Raw genomic sequence first — 23089 nt, 5'->3', positions numbered from 1 at the left:
ATGATGTTCTTCGATGTCCCAGGTTTGTGGCATTGAGGAATAAATCATTTAATATTTACTTAAATTCAGATGTTATGTATAAAAGTCATGTATGCATTGTTTACTATTTTGATTTCTTTAAAACAATGTAATTGTTGGAATTTAGTGTATTAATTTGACCATTAAAAAACAATAACATATAACTTGAATAGTTATGGCACATGAGTAAAATCATTGAGGATAACACAAAGTCTGGGACTTATATCCATTGTGGTCCTCTTAATGTGATTGATGGGTTACTAGGTGCATTCTTGTCAAGTAAATATACTTATTCACTCATGATTATGGATACATTATGCAATTGGTTAATCTAGCGTTGAATCTGCAACAGAGCATGTGTGACGTGGAGTGGAACAGGGGAACCCAAGAGCAGACTGAGACACGGAAACTGGTATGAAGTAACCAATGTATTTTATTGCAGCTCAGGAGGAGATGGAGTGCAGGCCAGGGGAAGTTCAGGTGGGTTGCAGGAAACCAGGTACTGAGGCTGGAGCGAGAGGGGTTGGGAAAGCAGGTCCGGAGGGGAATCCAAGGGAGTAGTAGAGTGTGGAATCCAGGACAGAGTAGCAGGATGATGAGATGTGGGACTGGAGACAGGGACCAGAGTCAGAGCGGGCAGAACTGTAGCGGACAGGAAAACCGTGTCAAGCAAGGAAAACCGACACAACATGATAACAGGATCTGAATAGTAACAAACAGCTAGAACCGTAGACTGACTGAGCAGAGATTATGATCTGGAAGTGGCAGGACTGAGTATTTGTAGAGGTCTTGATTATGGAACAGGTTGCAGCTGGTGGGGATCTGCTCAGAGAGAGAGAGAGAGAGAGAGAGGGAGAGACTTTAATTATATTTCACCTTGTTCATAGTGTTGGCAGAACACTATAAGGGATTAAATAAAGACATCCACTGGCTGAAGGAGACGAGGATCTGGTAAAATAAGAGTGTTACTAATATCATCTAGGTAGCTAGCTATATAGGTTCTTTGCAAAAAAGTATTCATGGCACATAAATATCTGACTGCTACTAGGATAGTATTCTGTAGAAGACAAAATACCAAATGCATAAATAAGACAAATATTAGTTAAATGAAATATTGAACAGTAAATTAAAATGTTCAATATATATTTAGCTTTGGATCAAGGTAGCTAGTAGATGATGTGCAGGAGCTTGCAGGGATTTGTAGTCTTGCATGATGTCTACTTTGATGCCTAGCATTTTTGAATCTGAGTAAATAGAGTGGAATATAGGGATAAAAGTCACCTTGTCCAAAATAAATTGACACGTTATCAAAACATCAAGCCTGGGTATTCCTACATGAAACACAGCCCATATTTGTAGTCTTTCTAAAACCCGCAATGGATAAAATGAACGGTGAAAAAACGTTTGGAACCATTTCCGTGTTTGACTGCTAGGTTTTAAGGGTGTCCACTGTGGGGCTCCATTCGAGCTGCGCAACTAGAATGTCGTGTTGCCAGCCACAAAGCAAAGGTAAGGCAAGGATGTCATGTGGATTTAAAAGTTTAAATCTCTTTTACCACTCCGCTCCTCAGACTCTCCATCTCTCCAATAGTGGGAATAGGGCCAGAGAGAGAGAGAATGCATATCTCATTTAATTTTCATGGGCTCTGAGATATCGACTCACTGCCTTTTTCTTCTCTTCTGGGTTTTAGACAGTAAAGTTAGGGTGCTTAGAATGAATTATTATCTTCTGTGGTATTAATGTGTTTCAATTTAAGTCACAGAAGTTGAGCTACAGTACAGAGATATTGCTTTATATTTGCTTACCTGAGAGTACCTTTGAATTGTTTCTAATGTATCAGTGGTGTAAAGTACTACTTAAGCTGATTTTTGGGTTATTTGTACTTTCCTTATTATATTTTTTGACAACTTCTACTTCACTACATTCCTAAAGAAAAGTACGTACTTTTTACTCCATACAACCGAAAGTACTCATTTTGAATGCTTAGCAGGACTATAAAATGGTCTAATTCACACACTTATAAAGAGAACATCCCTGGTCATCCCTACTGCCTTTTATCTGGTGGACTCACTAAACACATGCTTCGTTTGTAATTTAGTGTTGGAGCACGCCCCTGGCTATCCGTAAATAAATAAAAATGAGAAAACAATGCCATCTGGTTATCTTAATATAAGGACTTTGAAATGATTTCTATATTTTTTTTCAAACTTTTGATATTTAAGTATACTTAAAACCAAATTCTTTTAGACGTTTTACTCAAATTGTATTTTACTGGGTGACTCACTTTCACTTGAGTCATTTTCCATGAAGGAATCTTCACTTTTTCTCAAGTATGACAATTGGGTAATTTTTTTCTCCACCACTGCACTCCATGTGTGTTGTCTGTCTGCATGTTACCCGAACTCGAGAAGTGACTTCTCGCTAGGGGCGTTCTCATATCTGCAGGGGGCGGCAACTAGCGACAGAGCTGCGAGAGCTTCCTTGCCTGCCCAGCCACCGTGGCTTTTCTTCTGTGTCGCTACTAGTTAGCCACAAGACGCTAAACGCTGCTGCAGGCTTATCCCAGTGAGTGAAATTGGAACTAATGAAAACCAAGTAACAGTCGGTGAGTACAACATTATTTTACAAATGCGATCCGTTTTCGGTGGAGGTCTTCTGTTCGATTGATTCAAATGAAACAGCGGAAAGAAAGGAGGTATTTTCAGAGCAGTGAGGATAGCGGCATTGGGAGGGTGCCAAGAAGGCATGTCTATAGCTTTACCGTTACATTACCGTGCATTACTGTAACCAATTCTTCTTTGCCGTTGCTGGATCCACAAATGTTGCCCAGATTCTAGAAAATTAACACATACTGATTTCTGCACTAGATCTCAACAATGTTTCAATCCTACTTGTATGTTGCTTGCTGGCCACTTGGGTTTTGAAGAGGCAACAGTGTTCGCTACACCAGTTCGTAAGGTGTAGGGAGGAAGGACCGAAAAGAAGGATGATTGTCCATTTCAATTTGATAGATTGTGTTACTACTCGTTCCAGAAGTCACAGTACCGCGCGTTCGATGGGGAAAGACTGCCATGGGCATTTTATGATAATGTTCAGATAGGTTCCTGTATTCATTCTTTAAAGTAGCTCACAAGAGAGAGGTTAGGCTACTGTCTGTTTGTATTTAGACTACTATGTGGTCTGGCAGTATAACAGGCTTTATATTGGTCAATGAAGAATAGTGTTGTCCCAATAGACTGCTTTATTCCACTTGTGTCGGCTAATGCCCCAAAAAAACTATTAGAATGCAATTACAGAGTAGCCTAATTAGCAGTGGTTGAAAAAGTACCCAATTGACATACTTGAGTAAAAGTAAAGATACCTTAATAGAGAGTGACTAGGTCACCCAGTAAAATACTACTTGAGTAAAAGTCTAAAAGTATTTATTTAAATATACTTAAATATCAAAAGTAAATTTAATTGCTAAAATATACTTAAGTATGAAAAGTAAAAGTGTGAATAATTTCAAATTCCTTATATTAAGCAAACCAGATGGCACCATTTTCTTGTTTTAATTTACGGATTGCCAGGGGCACACTCCAACACGCAGACATTTTTTACAAAGCATTTGTGTTTAGGGAGTCTGCCTGATAAGAGGCAGTAGGGATGACCAGGGATGTTCTCTTGATGTGTGTGAATTGGACCATTCTCCTGTCCTGCTAAGCATTCAAAATGTTTTTTAAAAATATATAAAAAAATTATATTTGGGTTCCAGGGAAAATGTATTGAGTAAAACATACATTATTTTCTTTAGGAATGTAGTAAAGTAAAAGTTGGCCAAAAAAATATAAACCCCCCAAAAACGACTTAAGTAGTACTTTCAAGTATTTGTAAGTACTTTATGCCACTGCTAATTAGCCCACTATGCAATATTGGTAGCCTACTAGACTAGATTAATTACAGCATTACTGGTAATGTAAATTGTTGCCTGGAACTTGGTTGGTTTTGCTTACACTGTACGCATTTTGCTTGTGGTAATTCTTCCGAATCAAACATTATTTAGGGTGTGATTCGCTCAAGATAACAGCATAAGCCTGGTAAAGTATTGGCCATGTCCTATTTGTTGTTGTTGCTAAATGTGCCTTTGGTAATATGTTCCGCTCTCTGGCACTTTTCTCTGGCGCTTTGGGTAGTGTAGCCCTTAAATGTTTGATGTGTGGGGACGTCTTGAGAGGTTTCTATTGCTGTTTCTCTCCTCATCTGCACTGTCTATCAGCTACCTTTCAGGATGGGCCTTTCAGACATAATACACTGTGCCCACTGCCCACACAAACACAGTGCTCACACTAAAATGCTGGCAGAGCCATAATCACACAGGAACAATTGCCCCCCCCCCCCTCCCCCCCACACCTCAGGAAGCATTCCAACATGCTTGTTGTAATCAGATAACTGATAGAGCATAATCACTGCATGGTAAGTGAACAGGCCTAGGCATGGCTTAGAGCGGAGAGGACATTTGACAAAGCCCAGGTCGTTATCAACCAACATGTTGCAATCTGAATAGAAATCCAGAAGATAAAAGCACTGGGTTTGGTCAGCGGGCTGGTGTGTGAGAGAGAGGATGTGTGTGTGTGTGTGTGTGTGTTGAACATAGCAGCAAGGAAATAGGCTTTCTGCTACTGAAAAATAAGCAGGCTGGATATCATGTTGAAGTGGAACTGCTTTGATAGCAATCATCATGGATTTGATCTTCCACTAGTCTACAAGCTGAACCTCCCGGGCATCAAAGGTTTCAATGTTTAATGAGAAGAGAAATCTCTAAATCATGGTGTTGGAATAATGCAGAAGTTGGGGTACAAAACTAACTACAGAGACAGAATATATTATATATCCAGTTACTAGTTCCTCAGAGTGCACACGGCAGTGCATACCCAAAGCAGGAGTATAGTATTGCCATCTATTTCTACTAGTACAGGTACAGTGAGATAGTAATGACTGATAATGTGTGCAACAGTGAATGTCTGTGTGTTTTGGCGGCATGTTTGGCCTTCCCGCATTGAGCCATCTAGTGCTGCATTACAGACAGTAGTGTGACGGTCATTCTGCCTCAATGGCTAAAAAACACAGCATTTCCTGTACTGTCCCCAAGCATACTAGCCTTGCCTTGCACCAATTACTAGCGGTGTTCTACCTAACTGGCTACAAGGGCATCTCCTGCAGACACTTTGTCGCGAGGAATGTTGTCCTATAGCCCTACACGAGTTCTACCTCACCTGCTCTACCTCTGGTTAAAGGAGAAGTTTACTAGTCCAGTTGAGTTGTCTCTCTCTTCCTGGGGTGCAGAACTGAGATGGCTGCAAAAACGGGTCACGTAACTTGTGACTTTTCTGGATGCAGGCCTCGTTCTTAAAAAAAAAAAGTTGTATTTGACCTTTATTTCCCTAGGCAAGTCAGTTAAGAACAAATTATTATTTACAATGACAGCCTACCAAAAGGCCTCCTGCGGGGACGGGGGCTGGGATTAAAAATATATAAATATAGGACAAATCACGCGTCACTGCTCCGTGGGTTAGTGAATGCATGATTCACAAATTTGCGAACTGTGGACAAATGTATTGTTTTATTGAAAGCATACAGGCAAATAAGTTATTTTTGTCAAGTATCAAGAAATGTTTTGTCAGGAAATGTGTACTTTTTCACCAAAAAAATAAAAAAATAAAAATAAATATATATATGTTTTAATGTAGCTGACTGCCACAGCAGCAGAGATGGGTAACAGCTGCACATGTGCACCCTCATGGGGGAAACCTTGCTATGTAGAAACATCACAATATTCCCTTATATGGAGTTTGATAACAGAGATTCTTGTTTTACTGGGGGGGTACTGAAGATGGTACAGTTGCGTTATAGTTTTTCTTACAAAAAACAGCCAACTGTTTTAACAGTTTCTCTGGAATAATGGATTTACTTTTTCAGTAACTAAAGTTGTGAATTCAAACGTTGCAGATTTTAAAATTCATTTTTGATAAAACAGCATACTAATCAGCAACCCGTATATTAAAAAAAAATACATACATGTGTGTGTGGTGTGTGTGTGTGTGTGTGTGTGTGTGTGTGTGTACATAGATATACACACACAACTGTCCTTTATAGCCTATCTGAAACTGCATGACATGTAATCCTCATTCTCTACCAGCCTGTATAGAAAGTTGTTGTGTGTAAAACCAGTCTGTCAATGCCAAATAAATCAGTCCACCCTCAACACTAGCTTACTATGGAATTCTTCATCATACAGTATTTAGCTGGTATTTATACCTTTTCTATAAAAAAATGACACCTCAAATAGCCTAACAATGAGGAAAAAGTAGTCAGCTTAAGGATACATTTAGCCACTTTATTGTTGAACTTAGCAGGTTTTGTCTGGATAATAGTTTACAGAAATGGGCTTCAATCAAGGTAAATTTAAAAAAAAGATTCAATGCAGAGGCCTACAGTATGCAACTGCGTCACCTTGTATTTTTGTGTGCAAATGTTTTCACCACGGCCTGTAGATCCAGGTTGTGGTCCCGACTGTTTTCTTTACTGAATATTGGCAACCCAGACAGTCTTTCCTGAGACATTGTGCATTATATATCCATTGAGCTTTACACAATTTAAACTACCGGCCCTATTCAATCCGTATTTTATTTTTTATTTTACTAGGCTAGTCAGTTAAGAACAAATTCTTATTTTCAATGACAGCCTAGGATCAGTGGGTTAACTGCCTGTTCAGGGGCAGAACGACAGATTTTGTACCTGTCAGCTCGGGGATTTCGGTTACTAGTCCAATGCTCTAACCACTAGGCTACCCTACTGTATTGCAGAAGTTCAGCTGTACTGCATGATTCAAATTTTAAAGGAACATTTCACACTTTAGTATTTTGTCGGCTCAATCTGAAAATACCTTTACATTTCTATTGCGGAATCTATAACGTTTCAGCTTTACAGATTTGAGTAGAGCCCTAAGTCTTGAATGATGCATGAAGAGCTATACCAGAGATAAGGGACTGCTGATATTTCAACCACACAACTCAAACACTGGTTTTCCTGAATCAAAGCTGGGGACGAGAGACTGGAAAACAGCTTCTGTCTTTATGTAGCGTTGTTTTGTCCTATTTTTATTTTTAATCCCAGCCCCCGTCCCCGCAGGAGGCCTTTTGCCTTTTCGTAGGCCGTCATTGTAAATAAGAATTTGTTCTTAACTGACTTGTCGAGTTAAATAGAATTGTATTTTTATCTCCAGGCCATCAGACTGTTCAATTGTCACAACTAAGCAATTTAGTCACTTGCAGGATACCACCCGATACTCTACCCTGCACCTTAGACTGCTGCCCTATGTACATAGTCATTGAACACTGGTCCCTTTTAATAATGTTCATATACTGCTTTACTCTCTTCATATGAACACTGAGTGCACAAAACATTAGGAACACCTTCTCTTTTTATGATAGTTTTCACCTGGTCAGTCTATGATCCCTTATTATCCAATTCAATCAGTGTAGATGAAGGGGATGAGACGGGTTTAAATAAGTAGTTTTAAGCCTTGAGACAATTGAGATGTGGATTGTGTGCGCTATTCAGAGGGTGAATGAGCAAGACAAAACATTTAAGTGCCTTTAAACGCGGTTTGAGTGTGTCAAGACCTGCAAGGTTGCTGGACTTTTCATGCTCAACAGTTTCCTGTGTGTAAGAATGGTCCACCACCCAAAGGACATCCAGTCAACTTGACTCAATTGTGGGAAGCATTGAAGTCAACATGGGCCAGCATCCAGGTAGAATGCTTTTGGCACCTTGTAGAGTCCATCCCCCAGCCAATTGAGGCTGTTCTGAGTGCAAAAGTGGGAGTGCAACTCAACATTTGGAACTCATTCCTAATATTTTGCGCACTCTGTGCATGTCTCCATGTGCAATGGCAATAACACAATAAGAGCATCTCAAATTTCAAGGATCAGGCTAGGCTGCATATCTCTGCACGCTTGCTTTTCTCACTTTCTCTTCTCAAATGTGCCTTTTTGTATTTTGGCACTGCGCCAGATCCAGTCCATGGCATTCGCCTACCTCAAATAATTATATAAAATTATGTTTTAGGTGAAAAAGTACTTTTGACAAAAATAGCTAATTCGGCCGTACACATTCAATAAAACAATGCATTTGTCCACTGTTCGCTGATTTGGGGATCAAGCATTCACTGACAACGGAGCAGAGCAAGGTTTGCATCCAGCAACATCAGGAGTCACGTGACTGTTTTTGCAGCTGTCTCTGTCCTGCACTCCAGGGAGAGAGCGAGGAAGAGGGCAAACTCCACTGAAATGGTTTCAATGTATGGAATCACTTGGGAGTTTCTGTATTTTGGGAAAACTTCTCCTTTGACACGGTTCTCATTGGCTACCTCACTAACTGGCTACCAGTAACACCACATTTCCTACAGTATCCCCAAGCATGCTAGTCTACTCCTGCTGCACCAATCAATGGCTGTGGTTCAGTGTCCACAGGAAGTTAAGCTCAGTGTTTGCGGCCTGTGCATAAATGTCAGGAAGGCGTGTGACCTGTGGGGCCATTGTGAGGTTTATTTTATCCCTCCTACAGTATTGTTGTGAAAAGCCGAGCACAGACAAGCCGAGCACAGCAGAGCGGCGGCGGCTTATACTAGCGGCGGCGGCGCAGAAGAGTGGAGCGGCGGCGGCGCAGAAGAGTGGAGCGGCGGCGGCGCAGAAGAGTGGAGCGGCGGCGGCGCAGAAGAGTGGAGCGGCGGCGGCGCAGAAGAGTGGAGCGGCGGCGGCGCAGAAGAGTGGAGCGGCGGCGGCGGCGCAGAAGAGTGGAGCGGCGGCGGCGGCGCAGAGAGTGGAGCGGCGGCGGCGGCGCAGAAGAGTGGAGCGGCGGCGGGGGTAGAGCTAACTCGAGGTCATATTTGGAGAACGCTAGCTCTCCTGCCAGAGCAAATCAACCTACTTCCTTAACCTCTGGGATGGCTTTCTAAGAGGTTATTATTATGCCACTTATCTTGAAAATGGTATCCTTTGTAAAATAGATAGAATTTTATCTCTTGTCTGGTACTCTGGGCTCCACATCACTCTGCTCTGCTTTTGGCCCCATTTCGATGTAAATGGACAGCATGACTCAGTGCCTGGTGGTACCAGGGCTGTGGGTCAGATCTCCAACACATTGGTGCGGCTGGCTTCCTTCCGGGTTAAGCAGGCATTGTGTCAAGAAGCAGTGCGGCTTGGCTGGTTCGTGTTTCGAAGGACGCACGGCTCTCTCTCAATTTTTTAAAATGTAGCCTACCCTTTTCAATTTAGTTTGTGGCAAAAAAATAGTTTTCAGGGGTAGGAACCCCGCCAGACTGCACCTCCGCTTTTATACAAAGTCAGGTGTCCATGAATAGACCTACAGGTATGATTTGAAGAATAAAGTGGGTGTTAAACAGGGGCATTGAAACACAGAAAGCAACAGTTGACTACTCCATTGTTGACACTTTAATCAAATCAGTAGGCCTACATTACCAAAAGTATGTGGACACTTGCTCATCGATCAGCTCATTCCAAAATCATGGGTATTAATATGGAGTTGGTCCCCTTTTTGCTTCTGTCCACTCTTCTGGGAAGTCATTCCACTAGATGTTGGAATATTGCTGGGGGACTTGCTTCCTTTCAGCCACAAGCATTAGTACGGTCGGGCACTGACCGTCAGTGTTGGGCGATTATGCCTGGCTCTCAGTCGGTGTTCCGATTCATCCCAAAGGCCTTAAGATAGAAGCTGTCTCTTGGTCCCAGCTTTGATGCACCTGTACTGACCTCGCCTTCTGGATGATAGCGGGGTGAACAGGCAGTGGCTTGGGTGGTTATTTTCCTTTGTGATCTTTTTGGCCTTCCTGTGACATTGGGTGCTGTAATTGTCCTGGAGTGCGCGTAGTTTGCCTCCGGTAATTCGTTACTCAGACCACACCATCCTCTTGAGAGCCTTGCGGTTGCGGGTGGTGCAGTTGTCCTAACAGACGGTGATACAGTCCGACAGGATGCTTTCAATTGTGCATCTGTAAAAAATTGTGAGGGTTTATGTGACAAGCCACATTTCTTTAGCCTCCTGAGGTTGAAGAGGCTCTGTTGCGCCTTTCACCACACGGTCTTTGTGGGTGGTCCATTTTCAGTTTGACAGTGATGTGTACACCAAGAAACTTGAAGCTTTCCACCTTCTCCACTGCGGTCCCGTTGATGTAGATTGGGGGGGGGGGGGTCCACCCTCTGCTGTTCCCTGAAGTCCACGATCATCACTTTTGTTTTGCTGACGTTGCGTGAGATGTTGTTTTCCAGGCAGCACACTCCCAGAGCCCTCGCCTCCTCCATGTAGGCTCTCGTCATGATTGATAATAAAGACTACTACTGTTGTGTCGTCTGCAAACTTGATGATTGAGTTGGAGGCGTGCATGGCCAAGCAGTCGTGGGTGAACAGGGAGTACAGGAGAGGGCTCAGAACACACCCTTGTGGGGCCCCACTGTTGAGAATCAGCAGGATGGAGATGTTGTTACCTACCCTCACCACCTGGGGCGGCCTGTCAGGAAGTCCAGTACCCAGTTGCACAGGGCGGGTCGAGACCTAGGGTCTCGAGCTTGATGATGAGTTTGGAGGGTACTATGGTGTTAAATGCTGAGCTGATAAACAGATGGGTTAGGGCAGTGTGGTTGCGATTGCGTTGTCTGTGGACCTGTTGGGGCGGTAAGCAAATTGGAGTGGGTCTAGGGTGTCAGGTAGGTTGGAGGTGATATGGTCCTTGACTAGTCTCTCAAAGCACTTCAGGTTGACAGAAGTGAGTGCTACGGGGTGGTAGTCGTTTAGCTCAGTTACCTTAGCTTTTTGGGAACAGGAACAATGGTGCCCCTCTTGAAGCATGTGGGAACAGCAGACTGGGATAAGGATTGATTGAATATGTCTGTACACACACCAGCCAGCTGGTCTGCGCATGCTCTGAGGACGCGGCTGGGGATGCCGTCTGGGACTGCAGCCTTGCGAGGGTTAACACGTTTAAATGTTTTACTCACGTCTGCTGCATTGAAGGAGAGTCTGCAGGTTTTGGTAGCGGGCTGTGTCAGTGGCACTGTAATTGTCCTCAAAGTGAGCAAAGAAGTTATTTAGTCTGTCTGGGAGCAAGACATCCTGGTCCGCGACGGGGCTGGTTTTCTTTTTGTAATCCGTGATTGACTGTAGACCCTGCCACATACCTCTCGTGTCTGAGCCGTTGATTTGCGACTCTAATTTGTCTCTAAACTGACGCTTAGCTTGTTTGATTGCCTTGCGGAGGGAATAGCTACACTGTTGGTATTCGGTCATGTTTCCGGTCACCTTGCCCTGATTAAAAGCAGTGGTTCGCGCTTTCAGTTTCGTGTGAATGCTGCCATCAATCCACAGTTTCTGGTTGGGGAAAGTTTTAATAAATTCTATGGGTACAACATCACCGATGCACTTGCTAATAAACTTGCTCACCGAATCAGCATATTCATCAATGTTGTTGTTTGACGCAATGCGGAACATATCCCAGTCCACGTGATCGAATCAAATCTTGAAGCGTGGAATCAGATTGGTTGGACCAGCTTTGAACAGACCTGAGCGCGGGAGCTTCCTGTTTTAGTTTCTGTCTATAGGCAGGGAGCAACAAAATGGAGTCGTGGTCAGCTTTTCCGAAAGGAGGGTGGGGGAGGGCCTTATATGCGTCGCGGAAGTTAGAATAACAATGATCCAGGGATTTACCAGCCCTGGTTGCACAATCGATATGCTGACAGAATTTAGGGGTTCTTGTTTTCAGATTAGCCTTGTTAAAATCCCCAGCTACAATGAATGCAGCCTTGGGATATGTGGTTTCCAGTTTACATAGCCCTGAAAGAACTTCATTTGACTCTATCAATGTGTCTGCTTGCAGTGGAATATATGCGGCTGTGATTATAATCGAAGAGAATTCTCTTGGTAGATATTGCGGTCCGCATTTGATTGTGAGGAATTCTAAGTCAGGTGAACAGAAAAGACCTGAGTTCCTGTATGTTGTTATGATCACACCACGTCTCGTTAATCATAAGGCACTCTTCTTCTTACCAGAAAGATGCTTGTTTCTATAGGCGTGAAGAAACCAGCTGGTTGGACCGACTCCGATAGCGTGTCTCGAGTGAGCCATGTTTCCATGAAGCAAAGAACGTTAGTCTCTTATGTCTCTCTGGAATGCTACCCTTGTTCGGATTTCATCTACCTTGTTATCAAGAGACTGGACATTGGCGAGTAGTATGCTCGGGAGCGGTGCGCGATGTGACCGTCTCCGGAGCCTGACCAGAACATAGTCATTAAGTTCAGTTACCTTTGCCTTCTTGGATACAGGAACAATGGTGGCCATCTTGAAATATGTGGGGACAGCAGACTGGGATAGGGAGATATTGAATATGAATGTAAACACTTCAGCCAGCGGTCTGCACATGCTCTGAGGACGCGGCTAGGGATGCAGTCTGGGCCAGCAGCCTTGCGAAGGTTAGCGCGTTTTAAATGTTTCTCACGTCGGCCATGGAGATGGAGAGCCCACAGTCCTTAGCAGTGGGCCACGTCGGTGACACTGTGGTGTCCTCAAAATGTGCGAAGAATTTGTTTAGCCTGTCCGAAAGCAAGACGTTGGTCTCGGTGACGTGGCTAGTTTTTCCTTTGTAGTCCGCGATTGTCTGTAGTCCCTGCCACATGCGTCTCGTGTCTGAGCTGTTGAATTGCGACTCCACTTAATCGCTATACTGACTTTGAGCTTGTTTGATTGCCTTGCGGAGTGAATAACTACACTGTTTATATTATTACCAGTCACCTTCCATGGAAAAAAAAGTGGTGGTTCGTGCTTTGTTTCGAGCAAATGCCAGCATCTTTCCATGGTTTCTGGTTATGGTAGGTTTTAATAGTCAGTGGGTACTACATCTCCTATACCCTTCCATACCTTAAGGGTGGCATTTCCGGTATGATTGATGAGGATCTCCATATTGAAAATGTATGGCCCCTTACTAGGCATCCGCGAGTGTTATTAAAATAGGCCGATGGCCTCCGGTCGTCCCCCAGGACCCGGTCTTCCGGGAAGTCAGCAAATAAAGGCTCTAGGACATTTTGGTTTCCACGTTATACATTTTTTTTATATAAAAATTATAATTCTGCTGTACCGGAAAATTCCACCAGATGCCGACTGGCTGCTTATGGCAAATGGACAAAACAGCACCAAATAGACATGGCAGTTTTTCAGAAATGTTAAAGACTTTGTGAGCACAGGTTTGGCCAAATGTCCTTTTAGCCCAGAAACAAGATGGCGTCGAGGCATCAACGCTCTGAGTTAATGTTCACTTTCCTGGATTTAAAGGGTGAAAATGGTAATACAGCATTAATTTGATCACTTCACTTTAAAGTACATAAACCATCGGTGTAAGGAAAAATAGAACCAGACATTTATCTATGGTAATTTTATGAGAAATCGTACAACGTCCGTCCGTTTGATGGTTAAACAAAAGTTTTTTTTCTTCTAAAAAGTTATATCCAGTTGCGGCGTGTTAAGGTGAATCCGTTAAGGTGGGTTTCGGAGCTCTAGGTGATTTCTGTGATTTTTTTCTGTACTCGCACACACTCTGTCAATGTGGAGTGACAGTGTGGGGCTTACAGACACACAGAGACTGCAATGGTTACCTGCGTTCGAACAATCAAAGAACCATCCGACCTAGATTTCTGAAACTTTATTAACCTGTTTTAGGACTTATGCCGGTAGTGCACGGTGAGTTATGGCTCTAGAAGGTTCTCAGGCCGAGAAACAGCCTCGTCCATTTGCAATAACTTCAATTAATTTTGAATGTCGCAAAAATGACAACATTTAGAAAAGTAACAGAATCACAAGACTAAGTGCATTGAAACCGCCTCGGCCCATAGAGACGCACCCTGAATTTTCTGTTCGATAGCTCTTTCAAGGACCCCATAGCAACGACCGGAAAAAGTGCAATTTCAACACTATTTAACCTCTAATGACTCCCCATCCCGCATCGACTGACACTAATTAGCATAACGCAACGGACATAAATATTCCTAGAAAATATTCCTATTCATGAAAATCACAAGTGAAATATATTGAGACACAGCTTAGCCTTTTGTTAATCACCCTGTCATCTCAGATTTTCAAAATATGCTTTACAACCAAAGCTAGACAAGCATTTGTGTAAGTTTATCGATAGCCTAGCATAGCATTTTGTCCAGCTAGCAGCAGGTAACTTGGTCACGGAAATCAGAAAAGCAATCAAATGAAATCGTTTACCTTTGAGCTTCGGATGTTTTCACTCACGAGACTCCCAGTTAGATATCCAATGTTCCTTTTTTCCCAAAATATTATTTTTGCAGGCGGAAATAGCTCAGTTTGTTCTTCACGTTTTGGCTGAGAAATCGCCCGGGCATTGCAGTCACGAAAACGGCGAAAAATATTCCAAATTAGCTCCATAATATCGACAAACATGGCAAATGTTGTTTATAATCAATCCTCAAGGTGTTTTTCGAATATCTATTCGATAATATATCCACCGGTACAATTGGTTTTTCAGTAGGACCGATTGGAATAATGGCTACCTCTGTATTTTACGCGAGAATCACTCTGGGAGCCATCAGGTGACCACTTGCGCAATGTAGCCGCTTACAGGCATTCTTCAACATAAATGCGTAAAACTATGTCAAAGTGCTGTAGACACCTTGGGGAATACGGAGAAAAAGTAATCTGGTTGATAGCCCATTCACTGCTCAATAGGGACGCATTGGACGCAGCGCTTTCAAAACATGAGGCACTTCCGGATTGGGTTTTTCTCAGGCTTTCGCCTGCAATATCAGTTCTGTTATACTCAGGCAATATTTTTACAGTTTTGGAAACTTTAGTGTTTCTATCCTAAGCTGTCAATTATATGCATATTCTAGCATCTTGTCCTGACAAAATATCCCGTTTACTACGGGAACGTTATTTTTCCAAAAATGAAAATACTGCCCCCTAGTCACAAAAGGGTATGGTCGCTGCTTGGGCTCCGAAAGACCTATGGGTTTCAGGGTCGCCTCAGCCAGGCCAACACATAATGTCAGAACTGGACCCGCAGCGCGACTGTAACTATGTTTTTTATGGTTTTAACAGGAGGCGCTATGAATTGTGGGCTGCTCTGAAATATGTGAGTTGGCTTCTGAAACATTTGGACAAAGTGAGTTTGGTGTCAGTATGATATCTTATTGACTGATGGCTGACTTGATGGCAGTATAATATATTGGCATTGTACATTTTATATTGCAAGTGGACAGTGTACATTTCCAATGTATTTAATGAGGGATTTAACATCACCAACTGGACAGGCTGAAATCAACACCAATGAGCGACTGGACAGTGTCCATTACACATATGCTCTATTGTCAGTGTGAATATGAATTTCTGCAAGTTGAGTGTCCATTGCCAATGTCTATCCACAAGGACTTCCCATTATGAAATGGACATGCTGAATCAACATCAACAAGAAATTCTTACTTCCTATGATCAAACAAGACAAATAGACCTTCTAGGTTGATTCAGGGCTTAACATAGTGATATATATCATTTGGTGTGTGTTTGTGTATATATATTTATGCCATTTGGACATGGTTCACTGACTTTCGGGTTCGGAAGCCGACTTTATATGATCATATATGGCAAATCGACAAAACAGGCCTAATGGACAAACTCAATCAAATAAGAAAAATGTATGTCCATACAGTTTACTACATAGGTCCCAGGGGTGACATTTATTTATTTTTGTCAATTATACCTGACTATGGTGGAGTGTGCTCTCCTCTATGGAATGTTTTGGTTTATTACACTTGTAATGTTCCGGTTGAAATATGGTTTTGATGAACTGTCGTCCATTTGGGTGGTATTTGCGATCGTGTATATGGTTCGCCCAATGCCAATTTTTGTCAATTTCATGGGGGTCTGTCATCGTATCCGTGTATGCGTCTAGATTATATTTGCAAGCTACCCAGAACATATCCCATTCCACGTGATCAAAAAAACCCTGAAGCGTGGATTCCGATTTGTCAGACCAGCATTGAATAGTACAAAGCACGGGAACTTCCTGTTTGAGTTTCTGCCTATAGGACAGGAGGAGCAAGATGGAGTCGTGGTCAGATTTGCCTTGTAAGCATTCTGGAAGTTTGTATAGCAATGGTCGAGAGTCTTAGTAGCGTGAGTAGGACAGTCAATATGTTGATAGAACTTCGGCAGCCAAGTCCTCAGATTTGCTTTGTTAAACTCCATAGCTACAATAAATGCAGCCTCAGGATATGTGGTTTTCAGTTTGCATAAAGTCCAGTTAAGTTCTTTGAGATCCATCTAGGTTTCGGCTTGAGGTTGGATGTAAACGGCCATGACGATGATGGAGGAGAATTCTCTTGGGAGATATTTCATTGTGAAGTATTCTAGGTCGGGTGAGCAAAATTACTTGAATTCCTGTATGTTCCTAGAATTACACATGAGTGGTTAATTATGAAATGCACCCCTCTGCCCTTCTGCTTACCGGAGTTATTTATTCCTGTCTGTGCGAGGTACTGAGATTCCTGGTCTATTTTTCATTGTTTCTCAACAGGATGTTGCTGATTGGTCCCTCGGATAGTTAGCTAACATTGATTAAGTCAGCTCTACAGTGCTAGGAGAATCAATGAGGAGAACCATATATTGTCGGTTACTGGCAAATTGGTTGAGAAACATTATTTGAAGTGGAGATTCCCTTGTGTGTTGAAGGCTGAAGTTTGTGTGCTGGCTGGGTACCAGTATTTCAGCAGCCAAGACAGTCTTTTGTGTAACCGGCCTGATTTGGTACAACGTCTGGGGAGACAATGACCCAGAATCAGGTTGACCTGAGTGCTTTAAATCAACCAAGGAAAGCTTTCTCATTATATATTATCTCGCCCCCCCCCCCGCAGCGCCAAGTAGGACAAGTAATCCAGACTGAATAAAACATCCTTCTAAGTCCTTGGGGATGGAGTAGGGAGTAATGGAGGGGTGGACAAACTCGAGAAAGGTAAAGAATGGATGGAGGGAGGGATGAAGTAAGGAAGACAGGCATTTGAGGAGGAGTGGTACAAGTAAGAGGAGAGAGGAGATAAGGGCATTTACTAGGGCTGGGTGGTATACCTCTAACGGTATTTGAATGTTTGGTTTGTTAAAAGTGTTACGCTGTGTGTATCGTACATTTTTATAGTGTACTTCGCTACTTGAGTCATCTCTCTCCATACTACTTTCCATACAGACTTAGCCCCACCCCTGTCACTCAAGGAGCGCATTTGTTGTTCCTCAACCATGAGACGCTTGCATTCAGTCTGCATGGTCATTGCAGCACATGCAACAATGTTGATGACAACGATGCTGTTTTCAATTTGCTTCTTAATATAAATTCACTAGCGTTTTATAATTACACTGTTGGTTTGCTTCTTACATCTGCAAACAGCTAGTTTGTCTTTTCTTTGCAAGTTGGGCCTAAATCTTTGTTAGCCATTAATGCTAATCGCTAGTTAGTTGGCTGGCTAGCTAGCTAATAAATCTACTGAGTCAGAACAAACTTAATGAGCTATATAGCCTGATAATACCAGTGACGATGTAGACCTAAATCAGCATGTTTATGCAACGAAATCTTCTAAATCAGAGGAATATGCAAAGAATGAACATGTTAGCTCCATGAAGAAGCTAAGAGAGAACATTCAATGTAGCCAAAGATTATAGGATCCCCGAGGAAGCACTTATCAACACTTTGGTTCCTACCTTGTCAAAATAACTCCTCCCTGGCATTTTTATTCGTTGTCATGTCAAACAATACTGTATTCAAAGTGCCCACTATTATATTCTAACAATAGAATTAGAATAATCATCCTATTTCCATGATTCCAACAGTTTCTTGTTTTACATCTGCAAGCAGAGTCTGAACATCATACAGGATGGCATTGTCACAGTCCGTGCAATGTCTACTGCTATAGGTTTCAGGCAGTTTACCACTCTCTCCCTAAACACGTCATCCAAGAGGATCCTTTTGATGGGTCTGTCCATATCGGCTGTGATGTGGACATTTCTTGGAGAGACTCCTTCCCCTCCAGGAGACTGTCAAACATGATGACAACACCACCCCAATGGGTGTTGCTGGGCAGCTTCAATGTGGTGCTCTTATTCTTCTCACTTTGCTTGGTGAGGTATATTGCTGCTATAACTTGATGACCCTTCACATGCCTAACCATTTCATTGGCTCTCCTGTAGAGTGTATCCTTTGTTTTCAGTGCCATGATATCCTTGAGGAGCAGATTCAATGCATGAGCAGCACAGCCAATGGGTGTGATGTGAGGGTAAGACTCCACTTTAGACCAAGCAGCCTTCATGTTTGCAGCGTTGTCTGTCATTAGTGCAAATACCTTCTGTGGTCCAAGCTCATTGATGACTGCCTTCAGCTCATCTGCTATGTAGAGACCGGTGTGTCTTTTTGCTTTTTGTGTGAGCTGGCCAGATGATTCTGCACCTTTGTTGCATTCTTCACATATGATTTTGGCACAGTATTTGCAAATGTACACAGCTTTTCCTTGTGCATATTTATATCAAAAATCTCAATTCACATTGGCGTGTTACGTGTAGTAATGTTTTGATTCCAAAACATCCAGTGATTTTGCAGAAATACTCATAATAAACATTGATAAAATATACTAGTGTTATTCACATAATTAAAGACACTTCTCCTTAATGCAACCGCTGTGTCAGATTTTTAAAAAACTTTACGGAAAAAGCATAATCTGAGAACGGCGCTCAGAGCCCAACCCAGCCAAAGAAATATCTGCCATGTTGGAGTCAACAGAAGTTAGAAATAACATTATAATAATTCACTTACCTTTTGATCTTCATCAGAAGGCACTCCCAGGAATCCCAGTTCGACAATAAATGACTGATTTGTTCCATGAAGTCCATCATTTATGTCCAAATAGCCACTTGTTGTTAGCGTGTTCAGCCCAGTAAACCATCTTCATGAGGCGCGACCACTACGTCCAGACAAAAACTCTAAGTTCCGTTACAGGTCGTAGAAACAAGTCAAACGATGTAAGGAATCAATCTTTATGATGTTTTTAACATAAATCATTAAGGTTCCAACCAGATAATTCCATTGTCTGAAGAAAAGCACTGGAACGAGAGCTAACTCTGTCGGGAGCGTGCGTCACGAGTCTGAGACACTCTGCCAGACCCATGACTCATTCAGCTTCCATTCCCCCGTCCTTTATGGCAGAGCCGGAAACAAGTTTCTAGCGACGGTTGACATCTAGTGGAAGCCTTAGGAAGTGCAACTTCACCCCATAGACACTGTGGATTCGGTAGGCCAAACTTAGAAAAACTACAAACCTCAGATTGTCTCAGATGTCCTCCGGAAGTTACCATACTTACTGTGTAAGTCTACGGAAGGGGGTGAGAACCTTGCTCCTCCTAGGTTTTATATTGATGTCAATGTACCCAGAGGTGGACAGAAAATAGGTGTCCTCCGGCTACACCATGGTTCTACCCCAGAGTGCTGTTGAGGCTACTGTAGACCTTCATTGCAAACAGTCTTTTTTAATCCATTTTTGGGGACAATATATTTAGTGTGGTTTTATCTAAAAATTATAACTTTAATGTTTCACTATTTATATTTTCAAAAATTCACTGAGTAGAATGGGCCTCCCCTTTCTCTTCTGCTTGACACCTAGAGACCTTACCAGACTCAGACCCTCTCACCAGACTCATTTATATCAGCATGAGAACAATGGTAAAAAAGACATCTCAGTAAATTAACTTGTATGATTCAGGAAAAATGAATGGAAATCTCAATGTTACTCACGGTACTGAAGTCCCTGGAACAATAATTCCAAATCTGATGCGTATTTATAATGCAGGGCAAAAAATGTTCCTGCATGCAATGGAAGAAGTCTTCAGGTCATCCCAGAACAAGGTAGCTCCCGATCTGACGAAGGCTAGTTCTTGTTGAATCAACGATGGTTAATTTTCCACATAGCAGGTGAATTCGGGTAAATTCGATAGATGGATGCTTAACTAGTTTTGTAACAGGAAAGTAGGGTTAACTTCAAGTGTTAATGCCACATGCACAAGTACAGTGAAATGCTTAACTTGCATGCTCTACCCAACAGTGCAGTAACAATATCAAAATGGTATGAAACACGAGAAATAAGATGGGAAGCTGTATACAGAGTCAGTGCCAATACCAAATGTACAATATGCAGGGATACTGGAGTATCTGAGGTAGATATAGGTGGGGATTAGGAGAAAGTGATCTGGATTATTAATAATAATGGGTTAACAGTATGGCAGCAAGTGGTGGTTGGATGTGTGCGTAGTTGTGAATGCCATACTGTAACATGCTACACAACAGTGAGTGATTCACAAGGCTCTGGTCTCATTGTTGTGTGTTTTAAACAAACACCACGTGACTGGGGACTACCGGTAAGCTTCATAATGAAAAATTATGTGACAAGTGAAATGAAGAACGCAGTCTTTTTTTTTGTCTCCTAAAGTATTGCACAAGTTGACAGCAGGTACAGTGCATTTGGAAAGTATTCAGACCCCTTGACTTTTTCCACATTCTGTTTTGTTATAGCCTTATTTTAAAATGGATTAAATTGTTTTCCCCCCTCATCAATCTACACGCAATACCCCATGACAAAGCAAAAATGTTTATTTTTGTATTTTTTTTTGTATACATACACACAGTTGAAGTCGGGAGTTTAGCCAAATACATTTAAACTCAGTTTTTCACAATTCCTGACATTTAATCCTGATAAAAATTCACTTTATCACCACCAATAAAGTATCACCACTTTATTTTATGAATGCGAAGTGTCAGAATAATAACTGATTTATTTCAGCTTTTATTTCCTTCATCACATTCCCAGTTGGTCAGACGTTTGCATACACTCAGTATTTGGCAGCTTTGCCTTTTAAATTGTTTAACTTTGGTCAAACATTTCAGGTAGCCTTCCCCAAGCTTCCCACAATAAGATGGGTGAATTTTGGCCCATTCCTCCTGACAGAGCTGGTGTAACTGAGTCAGGTTTGTAGGCCGCTTTGCTCGCACACGCTTTTTCAGTTTTGCCCACAAGTTTTCTATGGGATTGAGGTCAGGGCTTCGTGATGGCCACTCCAATACCTTGACTTTGAGGTCCTTAAGCCATTTTGCCACAACTTTGGAAGTATGCTTGGGGTCATTGTCCATTTGGAAGACCCATTTGCGACCAAGCTTTAACTTCCTGACTGATATCTTGACGTTGCTTCAATATATCCACATCATTTTCCTGTCTCATGATGCCATCTATTTTGTGAATTGCACCAGTCCCTCCTGCAGCAAAGCACCCCAACAACATGATGCTGCCACCCCCATGCTTCACTGTTGGTTTGGTGTTCTTTGGCTTGCAAGCCTCCCCCTTTTTCCTCCAAACATAACAATGGTCATTATGGCCAAACAGACCAGAGGGCATTTATCCAAAAAGTACGATCTTCGTCCCCATGTGCAGTTACACATAGCCAGTAGTCTGGCTTTTTTATGGAGGTTTTGTAGCAGTGGCTTCTTCCTTGCTGACCGAATGTCGATATAGGACTCGTTTTACTGTGGATATAGATACTTTTGTACCTGTTTCCTTCAGCATCTTCACAAGGTCCTTTGCTGTTGTTCTGGGATTGATTCGCTCCCAAAGTACGTTCATCTCTAGGAGATGGAATGCATCTCCTTCCTGAGTGGTATGATGGCTGCATGGTCCCATGGTGTTCGTACTTGCGTACTATTGTTTGTACAGATGAACGTGGTACCTTCAGGCGTTTAGAAATTGCTCCCAAGGATGAACCAGACTTGTGGAGGTCTACAATTTCTTTTCTGAGGTCTTGGCTGATTTTTTTTAATTTTTATTTTCCCCTGATGTCAAGCAAAGAAGCACTGAGTTTGAAGGTAGGCCTTGAAATACATCCACAGTTACACCTCCAAACGACTCAAATTATGTCTATTAGGCTATCAGAAGTTTCTAAAGCCATGACATCATTTTCGGGAATTTTCCAAGCTGTTTAAAGGCACAGTCAACTTCTGACCTACTGGAATTGTGATACAGTGATTTGTAAGTGACATAATCTGTCTGTAAACAACTGTTGGAAAAATGATTTGTGTCATGCACAAAGATGTCCTAACCGATTTGCCAAAACTATAGTTTGTGAACAAGATGTTTGTGGAGTGGTTGAAAAACAAGTTTTACTGACTCCAACCTAAGTGTATGTAAACTTCCAACTTCAACTGTACATATCCCAACCAGAAGCCATGGACTACAGGCAACATCCGCACTCAGCTAAAGGCTAGAGCTGCGGCTTTCAAGGAGTGGGACACTAATCCGGACGCTTAAAAGAAATCCGTCTGCCAGACGGGAGCATGGAGAATAAACCATGACTCTGGCTGAAGTCAAAAATGATCAGACACCGCCTGGCATGTACGTCCTGGAAGGCAGGGAGCTTGCCCCCAGTGATGCGCTGGGCCGTCCGCACCTCCCTCTGTAGGTGGTACAACCAGTAAAGGATGGAGCCGCTGTGAAAGTTAGAGGCCATGCCTAATAATCACATTTGACTTGTCAGATGCACCAAATACAGCAGGTTTTTACAGTGGAATGCTTACTTACAAGCCTTTAACCAACAATGCAATTTTAATTAAAAACAGTGTAAATATTGACAAAAATAAGTTTAAAAAATAAATGAAGAACACTTCCGCCTCCTGATGGAGAAGAGGCACTACTGTGCCTTCTTCACAACTGTGCTGGTGTGAGAGGATCATAAGTGCTCAGTGATGTAGACACCGAGGAACTTAACTCTTGACCCATGGTTGTGAGTGTGCACCCGCCCTTGTTTCCTGAAGTCCACAATCAGCTCCTTGGTCTTGTTAATGTTGAGGGAGAGGCTGTTGTTGTTGTCCTGGAACCATACTGTCAGGTCTCTGACTTCCTCCCTGTATGCTGTTTTTGGGGATAGGACTTTTG

The 23089-nt window shown here is 42.4% G+C and overlaps 1 protein-coding gene across 1 annotated transcript in view; it reads left to right on the top strand.

The window, feature by feature from the left end:
• Positions 1–2490: 2490 nt before the first annotated feature.
• LOC109890799 (protein phosphatase 1, regulatory subunit 16B) overlaps positions 2491–23089 on the top strand; it is a 118814-nt gene continuing 98215 nt past the window's right edge. Inside the window, exon 1 of the mRNA XM_020482836.2 lies at positions 2491–2624. The gene's annotated coding sequence lies outside the window, so the exon portion shown is untranslated. The remainder of the gene's footprint in view (positions 2625–23089) is intronic.

The sequence above is a fragment of the Oncorhynchus kisutch genome, linkage group LG5 (assembly GCF_002021735.2).
Source record: "Oncorhynchus kisutch isolate 150728-3 linkage group LG5, Okis_V2, whole genome shotgun sequence".
Classification (NCBI taxonomy): domain Eukaryota; kingdom Metazoa; phylum Chordata; class Actinopteri; order Salmoniformes; family Salmonidae; genus Oncorhynchus; species Oncorhynchus kisutch.
The sequence above is the reverse complement of the archived record's forward strand: the minus strand, read 5'-3'. Positions and strand labels throughout refer to the sequence as shown.